This window comes from Ursus americanus, chromosome 14 (genome assembly GCF_024610735.1).
Source record: "Ursus americanus isolate L20-20 chromosome 14, mUrsAme1.1.p, whole genome shotgun sequence".
NCBI classification, from domain to species: Eukaryota; Metazoa; Chordata; class Mammalia; order Carnivora; family Ursidae; genus Ursus; species Ursus americanus.
Genome location: NC_142140.1, coordinates 26456026 through 26470232, shown reverse-complemented (window position 1 = coordinate 26470232; position 14207 = coordinate 26456026). Strand labels below are relative to the sequence as shown.

The following is a 14207-nucleotide window of genomic DNA, read 5'->3' as shown; positions in this document are numbered from 1 at the left end:
AAACTTGGAGCCACCCCCCCCCCATGCTTTCAGGCACTACGTAATTCAGACCTACGTGCATTTCAAGTTCAGTGGCCAATTTGTCAATTGCCTAGGGTTCTGGAGGGGGTCACCAGTATGAATGCTAGGGACGTTGCCCTTAAACTATGAAAAAAAAAAAAAAGAGCCACAATTTGTCACACAATGTGCTTTTCTTCAGGAAACCTCTATACTTGCACAGCTAGCTCGTAAGAGTTAAATGAAGATGTTGTAAAGACCTTAAAATGAGGCCCCGAGGAAAAAGAGGAATATTCTTCCTCCTCCAACTCCGCTTTGGAGTTCCGAATCAACTTCCTAATCCTGCTGTTTCTGGGCCAACCACCCCCACCCTTCTCTATTCCCTTCCTAGGAACCAACTGCATCTCAGCCTGTTCTCTCTTGGCTCTGCCAGAAGGGAGCCCTCCTGCATGCCTAGGACCACCCACAGACTCCTGGCTCTGTTTGGACAGGAGGACCCAACTGCAAAGAGGGAACATCTTGCCTGTTTCCAAAAGGGGGCTGAGTTACCTTGGTTCAAGCAGTCAGATCTGAGCAACATTACACCCCCGTCCTCATCGACAACAGGGGTGTCCAAGCAGCAGCTGATGGACCCGTGCTTGGCTGGCCAGAGCCTTGCTACCTCTGCAGGTTTATAAAACATAACGACTTCCAAGGCCCACCCCCAGAAATCTGGATTCAGTAGGTCCTGGTGTGGTAACTGAGAATCTAGAATTTCTTGTTGTTGTTCATTTTTGTATGCTTCCTAGGAAGCGTAGATGGATAGGTGGGTTTGGGAACCGCTGCTCTAGAATCAAGATACTAAAGGTGAGGCTGCCAGGGAAGCGAGCTGAGGAGGGCATATGAGAGAACACATGCTTCTTGACATGGAGAGCACAGGATTCTGTCTGGGGGCCTTGGAGAGAGAAACCGCCCACATCCTGGTGGACATGGAGCTGGTCAGAAAGACAGGGTTTTTAAAAAAGGACAACTTTGGAAGCGAATGGACTTGGCTTCTAGTTCTACCGGTGAGGTTGACAGACACGAGGTCTAGGTCCTCCTCTGTGACTTAGGAGCTGGGAAACCTTAGGCAAGCCTGAGCCTCAATTTCCTCAGGTCATAAATGGGGATGGTGAGGCCAAGGACAGTAACTACAGTCGCTAAAACTTTATTGTGTGCATTTCGTACTGGTTGCGGTCCTCACATCGCAGATGTTGAGTCCACTGGGGAAGTGTGAGTATAAAGGAAGACATTTCACATAATGTGCTTAGCATAGTGCCTTACACATTGTTACAGGGTAGCTACTGTTACAGGTCCATGGCTATATTTGACCAGAAAGATACTGTCTCCTTAAATAGGAGCATACACTTGCACTTGCCTCCGGTCAATAGCCTCCAGGTCACCACAGCCCCCTCCCCTCCCTTCCTCTTGCCCTGGTTTCTGATATTGCCCCTGACATATACCTTTAGGTTCTGGCATAAAAGGCCTTGGTTAAAATAAAACCATTCTCATGGAGTAAAACACTTTCCTGACAGACATTCATACTTCAGATACAATTTACTTTTTGGACCAATTACTTAGCAGAAGGGCTGAGGATCAAAAAAAAAAAAAAAGGTTAAGGGAAAGCAAAATTCAAGTCTGTAAACGTGGGTAAAATTTGCGTATCATTTCAAGGTAAGGATCTTTTTTTTTTTTTTAAAGATTTTATTTATTTATTTGACAGAGATAGAGACAGCCAGCGAGAGAGGGAACACAAGCAGGGGGAGTGGGAGAGGAAGAAGCAGGCTCACAGCGGAGGAGCCTGATGTGGGGCTCGATCCCATAACGCCGGGATCACGCCCTGAGCCGAAGGCAGACGCTTAACCGCTGTGCCACCCAGGTGCCCCAAGGTAAGGATCTTTATTTTAGAATCAGTGACACATTGGAAAAAGTATTATAATCCGTACACTCTCTCTCCAGAAAAATCCTATGTGGCCATGCACACACATAAAATAATTTGCATGTTATTTCAGGGGATTTGTTCCACTGAGGGCCATCAATGGATACCCTTGAAAAACCAGAGTCTCTAAGTTAAAAATCCACCAGGGGTTGGCAAACTCTTTCTGTACAGAGCCAGACGGTAACTAGTTTCAGCTTTGCAGGTCATGTGGTCTCTGTCACCGCTACTTAACTCAGCCATTGTAGAGGGAAAGCCGCCACAGAGGATATCTAAACAAACTGCATGGCTGTGTTCCAATAAAACTTTATTTACAAAAACAGGAGGCGGGCCAGATTTAGGGGGTAGTTTATTTTGCTAAGTCACTGTAGGTCAGAACTCATTCCGGGAACGTACAGGACCAGAGCCTGCTATGTTATGGACTACGGGGTGACAGGTGGGAATGCCTTCTGCCCCGCAAGCCCCCTCCGTCCTGACTGAGCACCTTCACAGTGCACTCTCCTGGGTGTCCAGGATGGTGCAGTTCCAAGGAAGCCTGCTCACTTCTTATCCATCTCTGGACCCCAGGCCCTCAAGCACCGGGTCCTCTGGGCTGTTTGCATCTAAAACCCCCTTCTCTATAAATTTCTCTGGAATATGCCGCTCCCCATCCACTGATAGGATCTGAAACACAGCGTGGTGTTGGCTCATCCCGGGTAGGTTTTGAAGGGGTTAGAGAAAAAGAGTAATCTTGCCTTAATCCCAGAGTAGGCCTGGGTTGTCCTGAGTAAACTTACATGAATTACTTAAGTGCGCTTGCCCTGGGAGGGAAAATGGCCTTATTAGTTTTGACAAATGTCATGAGAAAACACCACATCTTCACATGTGTATGATTAAAACATAATCTCCCGACAGCGGGAAGAGAAAGCCACTCTTTTCCCCCTGTGGTCATGTTTTTTTAAAGAACCTTTTAAATAACACACAAGGCTGTAATCAGACGGTACCCAAAGATAGAGGTGACATTATTAACGCAGAGGAGCCTGTTTCTCATCCCTCCTCCGCTATCCCCGTCCTGGCCAACACACAGGACGTGCGTCCGGGCTGATACTTAACGCTGAAGGTAGCTCTTCTGCCGTGTGCCCCCAGACCACCTACTGAAGCCTCAACGCGGACTCCCTCTCAGGTGAGTAGGTCCCTGCGCTGTGGCTGAAGTCGCCTCGACAATCAGACAAAGACAAAAATCACTTGATGGAAAAACCACTTGGAATTTCGTAGCCTAGCTCCCCAGTTGCTTCCATTTCCCGAGGAATGGCTTCTTCCTCCAAAGGAGCTTCCTGCCGACTTGAGTTGGGGGAGGGGTGGGAGGGAGGCTGTTCTTCCTCCAGAGCAAACAGTGAACTAACTTGAACCAGCGGAGTCCGGACCCACGACCACTCACCACAGGACGAGCACCTTAAGTGCCCTTTTGGTCTGTGAGCCTCGAGGCTGCGCCATAAAAGCTTAAAACTGCCATGATCTAACCATTGTAAATTCTTGAGCTCAGTCAATTTAAAAACATCCCAAGGAACATTACCACAAAATAGCTTCAGAGTAAACAAGGGGGTAATTCCAGGGTCCCCCCGCCCCCCGCAGGCATGCAGAACGCCTGAACAATGCATCCTTCATGGAACAACTTGAATTCAGATTGTCAGCCACCTCACCTCCTGACAAGACGTGTTTGTCTGCCTTCCAAGCATTTACATTTGCTGACATCACCAAAAGAATGCTAGATGAAGTGAGCCTTTTCCTAGATAAACATTTGGTTTTGATAAGGGAAGTTCATTTCTCCTAAATGGAAACATCCCCAAAGGCCACTATTACATTTTTTCACGGGAGGTGAGTCTAAGAGAGGTCTCCAGGACCCCACCAACTGGGTGCTCCGGGCTTGGGCCCTTAACACCAGGGAGGGGAAGCCTGCTGGGAAGCCATGTTTGGTTTTGCTCTTAGAGATCTGTCTGAGTTTCCTAATTAGGAAGAAGCCTGGAGAACATCAAGAGGTCAAATATTTATTCACGGAGAAGAGGCCAGGCTTGCCTAATGTGCTCTCCCGATGGGTAGGTGAGTCACTTTCAAAAGCAGCCAGAATCACAAGCTGCTGAATTTATAAATGGCTGCCAACTCCAGAGGTTAGGACCTCCTTCCCTAAAGCCGCAGGCCTCAGGCTCACCAACCTGCCTGGGGGCTCTGCACAGCAGGAGGGCAGGACTCTGCTCCTTGAGAGGTCAGCCGTGGTCACTGCCATTTCAGAAAGTCTATGACTGTTTCTCTTCCCTAGAGTTGACTTGGAAGCCCAGCTGTCGGCTTGGAAAGGTTATTATCTTGAAGAATGCTGGGTGTCCAAAAGATAAACAGCTAGGGCCTACGATGGTAAGTCTTTGTTTCCTTGGTTCCAGAGTTCCATCCCCTCACCTACAGTCTGCTCCTTTTCTTCTCTCTGCCTCTTTCCCCTCTTTCTCCTCACCCCACCCCTACACCTTTGCACCAACCCTCCAAATGCCTTTGAAGAAGGCAACACCATTTTTTCCTTCCTGGTCTTTAATCTGTCACTAATAGGGATCAGTATTTCCAGTTACATAAAGAGCGCCTGTGTGCTTTATAACATATGCTGACAAATCATTTGGCAAACGCTTTCTTTTGTTGCAACCAACTGCAGTGTGGAGGACTGTAGCATTGGCAACCAAACATGACCGCGCTTAATGAAGCAACAGAGATAAGAAATCCATCCCGATGCTGACTGCAGGCTCTGGGGAGCCAGAGTCATATTAAAAAGGAAAACTGTGATCTATTATATAGGATGGATGTTTGCTGGAATGGTTTCCAGATGGATCCAGGAGGCTCCAAAAGAGGTTACTAAAGAATCATGCAAGGTTCACATGGAGGGTGCTGTTAGGCCACGGTTTATTTCGGAGGAATCGGCCCCAGCTTCATCAGTGTAATTAAGACTTTATAGAGTATTCCCTCCAGCGGGACAGTGGACTGGGTCAAATGATGGGAAGTCGTGAAAAGCACTCTCGCTTGAGAAGAGCTAATGCTTCATTTCTTAACAACAAAGATTACTCAGAGTCTACTACGTGTCAGGCACTATTCTTGGCAAACACTAGTGAATAAAACAAGATTCCTGCCCTTACATTTAAAGCAGGGTGGGAGAGGAATAAACAGATGAGAGAGAGAGAGACCAAATAAATCAGTAAACTATATATTGTGTTAGAAGGTGGTTAAGTGCTCTGCATGAAAAAAAAAAAAAAAAACATACTAGAATGACTGGGAATCACAGGGAAGAATGTGGTGGGAAGTAGAAAGAGATTGTCCAGGTCGACCAAGCACGACTTTACGGACATAAGGGTATTCCAGACAAAAGGAAAATCAGGCCAGAGCAGGCTTAGCATGTTCCGGGAACTGCAAACAGTCCAGTGTCGGGGGAGCAGAGAGTCTGAGCGAGCGGTGGTGTGTGGGGACTGGCAGGAAGTCAGGGTGAGGAAAGGGGCTGGTGATCCCGTGGTGACTCCAAGGTCACTGAAGGACTTTGACTTTTAAACTAGGGAAGATAGGGTTGCCACTGGAGGCTTCTGAGTTAAGACCCGACTTAGGTTTTCCGAACATCCCTCTGGGGGAGGCTCTTGCTCGAACCCAGGCAAGAGATGGCAGTGACTAGAACTGGGGTGTGCTCCGGTAGGGTCAGAGACCGCGGAGTCTGCAGGCAGAGCCTGGAGCCCTTCCTGGAGGGCTGAGCGCGAGATGTCAGAGAAAGGGAAGAGTCAAAGATGACCTCAAAGCTTCTGGCCCAAGAAATGGGATGAATGAAACTGTCATTGAGGGACACGGCAAAGCTGCAGCTGGAACGGGGAGAAGACAAGAGATCCAAGTCCATGCATGTGAAGCTCCCTTCGTCCAGCGGTCATCCAAGAAGAGAGACAGGCGGACACAGCCACTGAGTCCGGGCAGAGGTCTGAACCGGAGACGCAAAGCTTCATGTTGGCAGCATCTGGAGTGCTTACAGCTGCAAGAAGGGTGAGCTCACCGCCCTTCCAGGCATTTTACGCACAAAGCCACCCTGATCCAGGAAAGGCTTTTGATTCCCCTCTCGGTCTGGTCCTCAGTCAGAAGCCCTGCAAGCAAAGGTGAGCAGAGACGGAAGCGGAGAAGCAGCCACCCCTCGCTCTTCAAACCAAAGTCACGGTCAGCTAAGAAGGCACAAAGAGAGTTACGAGGAAGCCTGCCTGAGCTTTCAGAGACAGGAGAGTGGGTGACTCCTGCTTGTTTTGAAAATTATATGGTGCTTCTAGAGAAAGAAGATAATAGGGAAAAACAGCAGGAGCTCCAGAGCTCCGGTGTGCAGTCAAAACAGGCAAAATAACCAGGTACCTGAACTAACCCCCCCCTCACTAAGTTCACCTGAAGTTCTATTTCCTGAGCCTACTAAGTGTTTAGGTCTCCCCTGGAGAGGGCTCTCACCTCTCCTCTCCACCCCCTGGAGCTGCCAGGAGCCATCTGTGGAAGACCTACCCCTCTCATGCAAGACACACTTTATTTATACTTCTCATAAAACTCTTCACGTTTTTATATATTGATTGATATATACTTTGTCTTGTCTCAGGGAGAATTTGAGGCAGCTTATGAAAAGACATAAAATACAAGATGGCATAAATTTAAAATAGGAACAAAAGGAAAAGAGAAATGAGGACGGGGACATAAAGCGGATCCAAGAATGAGGCTAAACTGCATACCGAGAAGATGTATGGGCCACAAACTTGGCTCTAAATTTGTAGCAGCCGATGTGGAAAAGGAAAAATGACATAATTACACAACTCGCCGTGTCCAAAAAGTAAAATCAGTCCAAATGCTCTGGAAAAATTAAAACACTCCCATACGCCCTAGATAACATCACTCTATGCCTTCCTCCCTTCAGGCACCCAGCTCACGACTTGTCTCCGGGAGCCATTCAGTGTCTGTGGATGTGGGAATGAATACATAAGCCATTAAACTCATTCACCCCTTCATTTAGCATTCATTCCCTTACCCCAGGAGTGCTTCCCGACCATAAACTCAGTGGCAGGCGCTGAACCAGGTGCTGGGGACAGGTTGGTGAATAAAACAAACAGGGTTACTTCAGGTACCTTCTAGTGAAGGAGGGTGAGAACACACAAGTAAGCATACAAATAAAATAATTACAAAGTGCCTCATGCTATGCAGGAAAGAGACGGGAGGCTGAGGTGCAAATTATGAGAAGTAGAATATGGCCTGTGAATGGGTATACTTGGGAAGGCCTATCTGAAGAGGTAATAATGGCTGAGCCCTGAAGTAAGAAAGAGGATGCTATATGAAGAACCAGGGAGCTGCAGGAAAAGCCCTGTGCAAAGGTCCTGAGGTAGAAAAACACTGGGCATGACTGAAGTACACCCGAATGTGGCCAGAGATCATTGTGGCTCAAATACAGTAGGCAGGGCAGAAAATGGCATGAGCTGACCACGGGCAAATCAGATCACACAAGGCCATGTAAATCTTGGAAAGAATTTGGTTATGTCCTAAGTGCAATGAAGGGTTTTAAGCTAGGGAATGATACCCAAGGTATGTTTGAAAGATCACTCTGGCTTCGCATGGGAGAACAGACAGGAAGGCAGGAGGCAGGAAGATCAGTAAAGGGGCTGCTTGTTGTCTGGGCCAGACAGACACCAGAGGAGTAAAAACAGAAAAAAAAGGGGGGGGGATGTGGAGAAAGAGGGTAGGTGACAAATGAAATGAGGAGGATCTGGCGGTAGTTTGGACAGTTAGGAATGAAATCATTAAAGGAAGGAGTCAAGAACAGCCCAAGGTTTCTGAGGCAGAAATGATGCCAGTGCAACACCAGCTCAGGAACACTGAGGCCTCAGCTCTCCTGGGCTCCGTGCTAAGCACGTGGTCTCAATTACCTGTACCATCATCTCAGCCACCCTGTGTGCCGGTACGATTGTTACCATCACCACATTACCGACGAGGCAAAACACAGAAAGGAAATGTCTAAGATGCAAAGTCCATACTTTTAAGAATTAAGGCCATGATGAGAATCGTGTGTGTGTGTGTGTGTGTGTGTGTGCACGCGCGCGCATGCACGCGCGCTTAACACAGTTGTCTGGTACCTCCCAAACTTATTGGATTAGAAGCCCAGAGGTGGGGCTGAAGCATTCCTCTTTTTCAGCAGCTGCAAGCTGACTCGGCAGGCACAGCGGTGACTCAAGCCGTGCTCCGGCTGTTGAAGCAGCATGACACTGTGTGACCATGTCTCCAGTAACAAAAAGTTACGTACAAGCTACAAGTAACTGGTAACAAAGTGGGACTAATTATTCCTTGTTTTTGTTTTTGCCTTCATCAAGGTCTTAAGTGCTAAAATTCAGCCAACTGTTTCTCGAGTTCTTCTTTTAGCAAGTGGTGAGTGGGGGGGGGGGGGAGAGGGGGCAGAACTCCCAGGGAAGGAGGATGAGACATACTTGCCAAAGTATTCCAGAATCTTTCTTAGAAGCTCAGACCACGAGTGGAGCTTGCAGATTTTTCAAGGGTACACGTGCAAGGTTTAGACTGCTTTCCAAATTTAGAAGTCTTTCTCCAGACTGTTCCAGATCAATGGCTTTCTAGGTTTCACCGGTCTCCAAGAAAGACAATCCTATCACCTGCTCGGCCAGTGAATTGCCATTGTTGGATATCTTTGTCTCAAAGTTCCTTCTTGTATCTAACTTAAACCCCAGGAGCTGTTATTTAAACTCATTTCCTCCTTAACTGCTAGTGGATATTCAAAAGGGTTGGTCTTGATCTTTTTTGAAGCAATCCTTCACATAAGACTTTTCTGTATTAGAAGAAAAAGAAAGGAGTCCATAAACTCAGCAAAAAAAGAAAAAGGAGAAAAATCACTCTCAACTTTCATTCCCAGGCGTGGTCTTCCAGAAAAACATAAAATGATTTATCACATACATATGTTAGCATCTGGAGTGAAACTAAGAACTATAATTATGATTGGAATTGTTGAATTTTGAAGCTGGAAGGAGAAGGACAGTTAAAAATATGTATCTATATTTAATAAGCATCCACTATAATTTAATTAGGTTTCCTCATGTGAGCCTCCCAGTCATCCTACAGGAAGGGATCAATGTGCCCTTTTTTTTTTTTTTTTTAAGATTTATCTATTTATTTTAGAGAGAGAGCATGAGCAGGAGGGGCAGAGGAAGAAAGACTCTTGAGCAGACTCCCCACTAAGCGTGAAGACCGACACGGGGCTCGATTCCACGACACTGAAATCGTGACCTGAGCTAAAACCAAGAGTCAGATGCTTAACCAACTGTGCCATCCAGGAGCCCCTCAACATGCCCTTCTGGATGCAGGTGAGGAGACTAGAGCTGAGAGGGTTCATAAGACATGTCCATGGCCACACTGCCCAAATGTGCAAGTGAAAGAAGTCAAATTCCAAGACGCATTTAGTGGGGACTTCAAAGCAGCAGTTCTCAACCAATGGCAATTCCACTCCCCAGGGGACAGTGGGGAATCTCTGGAGACGTTTTCGTTTGTCCAACTGGGAGGAGAAGGTGTTTCTGGCATCTGGAGGGTCGTCTAGAAGCCAGGGATGCTGCTAAACGTCCCGTAACACACAGGATAAGCCCCGCCACCAAGAACTAGCTGACTGAGAATGTCAATAGCGCCATGGTTGAGGAACTTTGCCTTAGGAAATTCTCCAGTGAAATCCTTCACGTCTGACAGATTGAGAAATGGAAGCACAAAGATTTAGGAGGAAAGATGTTTATATTTCTCAACTTAATAACTCATTGAATTATTATCTTCAGCTACCTGGAGAGAGTTTACCTTCCTACAAAAAGAAAAAAAAAATCTGATTCATTTTGTTTGGCATTTCATAGATGTCGTGAAAGTTTTTTTTCAAAAGCACTCAAGGAATAAGTATGATTCATTTCCTTTCAAGGCCAGCGTGAAGCCTTGCTTTGACGGCACTCAACTATCATTGCCTGGTTCTTCTGAAAGGAGCAGGCTAGATTCAATGGTGAAACCACCAAATGCTCACTATCTGGGAACTTCATCATGTGGTGGTTGAGAGCCAGGGGTCCAGAACAAGCTGGTCTACCAGTGAATCCCAGCTCTGCCATTAATTAATTGCACAACCTTGGGCAAGTTACTTAAGCTCGTTGTGCCTCATTTTCCTAACCTGCCAAAGGGGGATAGTAAAAGTCTGAACTTTGTTCAGGTATCATGAAGATTAATAGAGTAAAATGCTTACTACAATGCCTAGTTCTGAGTATCTGCTGCTGGTATTATTATGATTACTAATATTATTCTTATTCTCTTGGTGAACTAGGAGAATGGAAGGAAGTTCTGGATTTGAGAAAGATTTTACGAATAAATACAAATGTAAGACCTGTCCATTGTTCCCAAACTCAATTGTGGGCATTACAGTTTCTTAGAAAAGGAATGCTGCTCACACAGTTGACAGATAAAAATAGGCCCTTTGCACCTGCTCTAAGGGCTACATGAATCAATGGCTGTATGAACAGATACATAATTAAAATGCCTGTACACTTACTGTGTGCCCCACACGACACTCTCCATCACATCACACCTCAGTTGTTGTTTTTAACACCACCAAGCAGGCACTCTTTCACAGCTTCCTCTCACCACTCCGGAAAAGAAAATCTACAGAGATGAAGAACCAAGCCCAAGGGCACTCAACCAGTTTACTCCAGCACCAGGACCAGAATGCAGGTGCACTTGACTCTGACCTGAGTGTTTAACCACGGTTATATCGCCTCTGCCTGTCTTTTATCTCGGGAACAAAAGCACAGTGTGACCCCGGGGTTGCACAACAGTGAATCAGTTTCCCTCTGATGGACTTGAACAACACATCATGTTCTTGATCTTTTTTCTTTTTGTCTGCCACCTTTTCTCTGTAGGCTGTCCACTAAGTGCTCTAGCTTAACGAGGCCTAAATAAGGTACACGGACCCAAGGACACCTGCGGAGACGCCTTCTGGAGAGCATTTGGTCTGCCCAGGTGCTGGGGAACAAAGGAGGAATTGTAAAAGCCACGTTCATCTTGGAGGCTCCAGAATTATGCCACTTTTAGAAAGGGTGGTTCCTGCGAGACTGGGGAGGCTGCCTGCATGGGAGCGATAAGTCCGAGGCTGGGCCAGATGGCTCCGATAACTGGCACTCCTTCTCCCAAAGTCCAGGCTTGCCACCCAGCAGGGAAGTCTGCTCCCTGCAAAAAGTCCACACCAACACCCCTTTTCAGCTCTCCATGCAACACCTGTGTCGGTAACACCTCGTGTTCAAAGCCAAAGGTTGTAGGAACTTGGCAGTCCTGGCATGGAGTTCTGGAAGGATGCTCTCAAAAAAGCAGAACCGGCCCGAACAGCTTCACAAGTCGGAACAGGCATGTCTGCCAGCTGCCGCTGAATCCACAGGTCAGGCAGCATCTGGGAGTTTGGGGGTGGGGGGTTCCTAGGAAGTCACCAAGTCTAAGCACAATCTCCAAAGCACGTAGGGGATGCCAAGCTCAGGAGTCAAAATGCATGGGAAGAGCAGGATGTTTCTGTTTCCAGGTGGCACATAAAATAATGGAATGGGGTTTGAAGGAGACACTCTCTGGAATAGAACCTTTCTTTACAGGGCAACGTAAGACCAGGGCCCGAGAGGCCCAACACACTGTTCGATGGGATAAATGGAGTTATTTCCAGTCCTTTTGTGGTGGGGGTGTGTGTTGTGGTATAAATTCTTTTAAGTTTTTATTTTAATTCCAGTTAGTTAACATACAGTGTAGTATTAGTTTCATGTGTACAATACAGTTCAACACTTCCATACATCACTCAGTGCTCATCACATGCGCCTTCCTTAATCCCCATCACCTGTTTCACTCACTCCCCCCCCCACTCACGGCTCCTTCTATCTTTTATTATGTTATTACCCTTTTATTAATTTAAAATAACTTCTCTAATTATATCCTCAATGCATAAGACTCATATAGAAAACACCCAAATGCACAGATTTGTAGAACATAAAAATTATCAGTAACCCCACCACCCATGATCACCTAAGATTTTAGGCTGTATATATTTCAAGTAATTTTTCCAGCAACATGTGAAAACAACAACAAAAAATGGTTTCAAATGACACCCTGTGTTATATAGGTTTTCCCCACTTAAGAATATATCATAGTTTCTTGGGGCGCCTGGGTGGCACAGCGGTTAAGCGTCTGCCTTCGGCTCAGGGCGTGATCCCGGCGATCTGGGATCGAGCCCCACATCAGGCTCTTCTGCTATGAGCCTGCTTCTTCCTCTCCCACTCCCCCTGCTTGTGTTCCCTCTCTCGCTGGCTGTCTCTATCTCTGTCGAATAAATAAATAAAATCTTAAAAAAAAAAAAAGAATATATCATAGTTTCTTATTTTTTAATACAATGTTATATATATAGTTTATTTAGGTCTTCAAGATAATCTTATGTTATGTACAGATTAGGACACTGAGACCAAGGACTAAGGTAACCTCGCAAAACCAGACAACACCTAAACCAAAGGACATGGTTGTGTTTAAACAAAACTTTACAGGTACTGAAATTTGAATTTCATATAATTTTCATATGCTCCAAGTATTTTCCTTGTTTGTATTTTTCCTAATCATGTATAAGCACAAAAACCATTCTTGGCTTCCAGAATTTTACAAAAGTAGGAAGTGTGCCAGATTTGGCCCTCAAACCAGCAGTTACCAAGCCCTGACCAAGAATACGGAATCTGTTTGTGCTAAATGCATCTTTCCTTATAATGTTTTGGTTGTTCTATTCTTGAACTTCAGGAACAAACTAGCCTATGCCACTGACATTTCCATGCCTTAATGTAATACGAGCAAAAGAGGTTAAATAAAAAGTTAATAGGGGGACCAGCAACTGGACAGATAATTATATAAGCTACTGTTGGTTGAAGACTTAGTACGTGCCAGGCACCAAGCGAAGGGCTTTACACATATTAGCCATGATGACACATGATGCCACTAGCTCACTGCTTACAATCACTGAGGTTTGCTCCTCCCTCGGGCTACATGTGCCCGGGCTGTGGCCCTGCCCCAGGGTCTCTGCTCCTGCGTCCAGGCTGATGGAGAAGCCTCTACTAGGACCACTGCCAGACTTATGGAGGGAGGACAGGAAAGCAGGGCAAACCATGCTGGGAAGTCACACATATCCCCTTAACTCATAATTAATTAGGCAAAGCACATTAAATGGTCATGTCTGAGAGTAACAGGAGTGACACATAAAGTCTGCTGGGGGATTAAGAGAGGAAAATACTTGTGAAAATAGAGTCTACAACAATAACTTACTTTATCTTAACAATCCCTTGAGACATAAATTATTTTCCCAGTTTACAGATGTAGAAACTGAGGCCCAAAGATTTACGCTTGCTGAAGTCACATAGCTAATAAGCACAGAGCTGGTACGTGACCCCAGATGGTCTAAATTCAAAATTTATACCCTAATCCCTAGACTCTTCTACTTTCTGCAAACACTGGACAGGTGTACTAACCTGAAGGTCATCTACCAGTAGGTCTTTATTACTATCCAGTTCAGCAAAATAATGGGACTGTCAGCCCAAGAGGTCAGACGTCATAACAATTGTTATCTAAGTTATGCCTACAGAACACTGAGGAATATACTGAAGAGATAGGCTCCTTCCTAGAGGTAGAAATACTTGAGCTGACCCAAGATAAAACTTGGAATACCATCTTCGAACAAAACAGAATCAGTGAGATAGAACTCAAATGTTTTTGGAGACATTTTGCTTTAAAATGAGAATGCCCAGGGTGCCTGGGTGGCTCAGTTGGTTGGGATTCCCACTCTTGGTTACGGCTCAGGTCATGATCTCATGGTTGTGCGATTAAGCCCTGTGTCAGGCTCCCTGCTCAGTGGAGAGTCCACTTGAAGATTCTCTCCCACTGTCCCTTCCCCATTCATGTGTGTGCTCTCTCTAAAACGAATAAATAAATCTTTTAAAAAATTAAACGAGAATGCCCTTTTCCCCCCTTAACTTCTTATACAAGGAAAGAATATGTAAGACTAAAGAAACATATAACCATTTCACAATTTAATTTAATAGCGTTTCAGGCAGCTGTGCATGAAGCAGATACTGGATAAAAGGAGGAAGAAGAGCACTGAGAGACACAATTGTGGGGGTCTTGTGACGATCATTACAATCAAGCAATGAATGACGACTTATTTTCTGGATCAACA

General features: G+C 45.8%; 1 protein-coding gene and 1 long non-coding RNA gene across 5 annotated transcripts in view; one reads left to right on the top strand and one right to left on the bottom strand.

Annotated features, from left to right (window-relative positions):
* The window catches only part of PRICKLE2 (prickle planar cell polarity protein 2), a 311761-nt gene that overhangs the window by 218285 nt on the left and 79269 nt on the right, over positions 1–14207 (bottom strand). The window lies entirely within an intron of this gene.
* On the top strand, positions 4062–12362 carry LOC148108927 (uncharacterized). Of its 3 annotated transcripts, none has more exons than XR_015726652.1 (4): positions 4062–4336; positions 8142–8265; positions 9131–9315; positions 10888–12362. It is a non-coding gene; the product is annotated as an uncharacterized LOC148108927 (long non-coding RNA). The 3 variants fall into 3 exon arrangements; XR_015726650.1 differs by having other exon boundaries at positions 8142–8371; XR_015726651.1 differs by having other exon boundaries at positions 8142–8371; positions 9463–12362.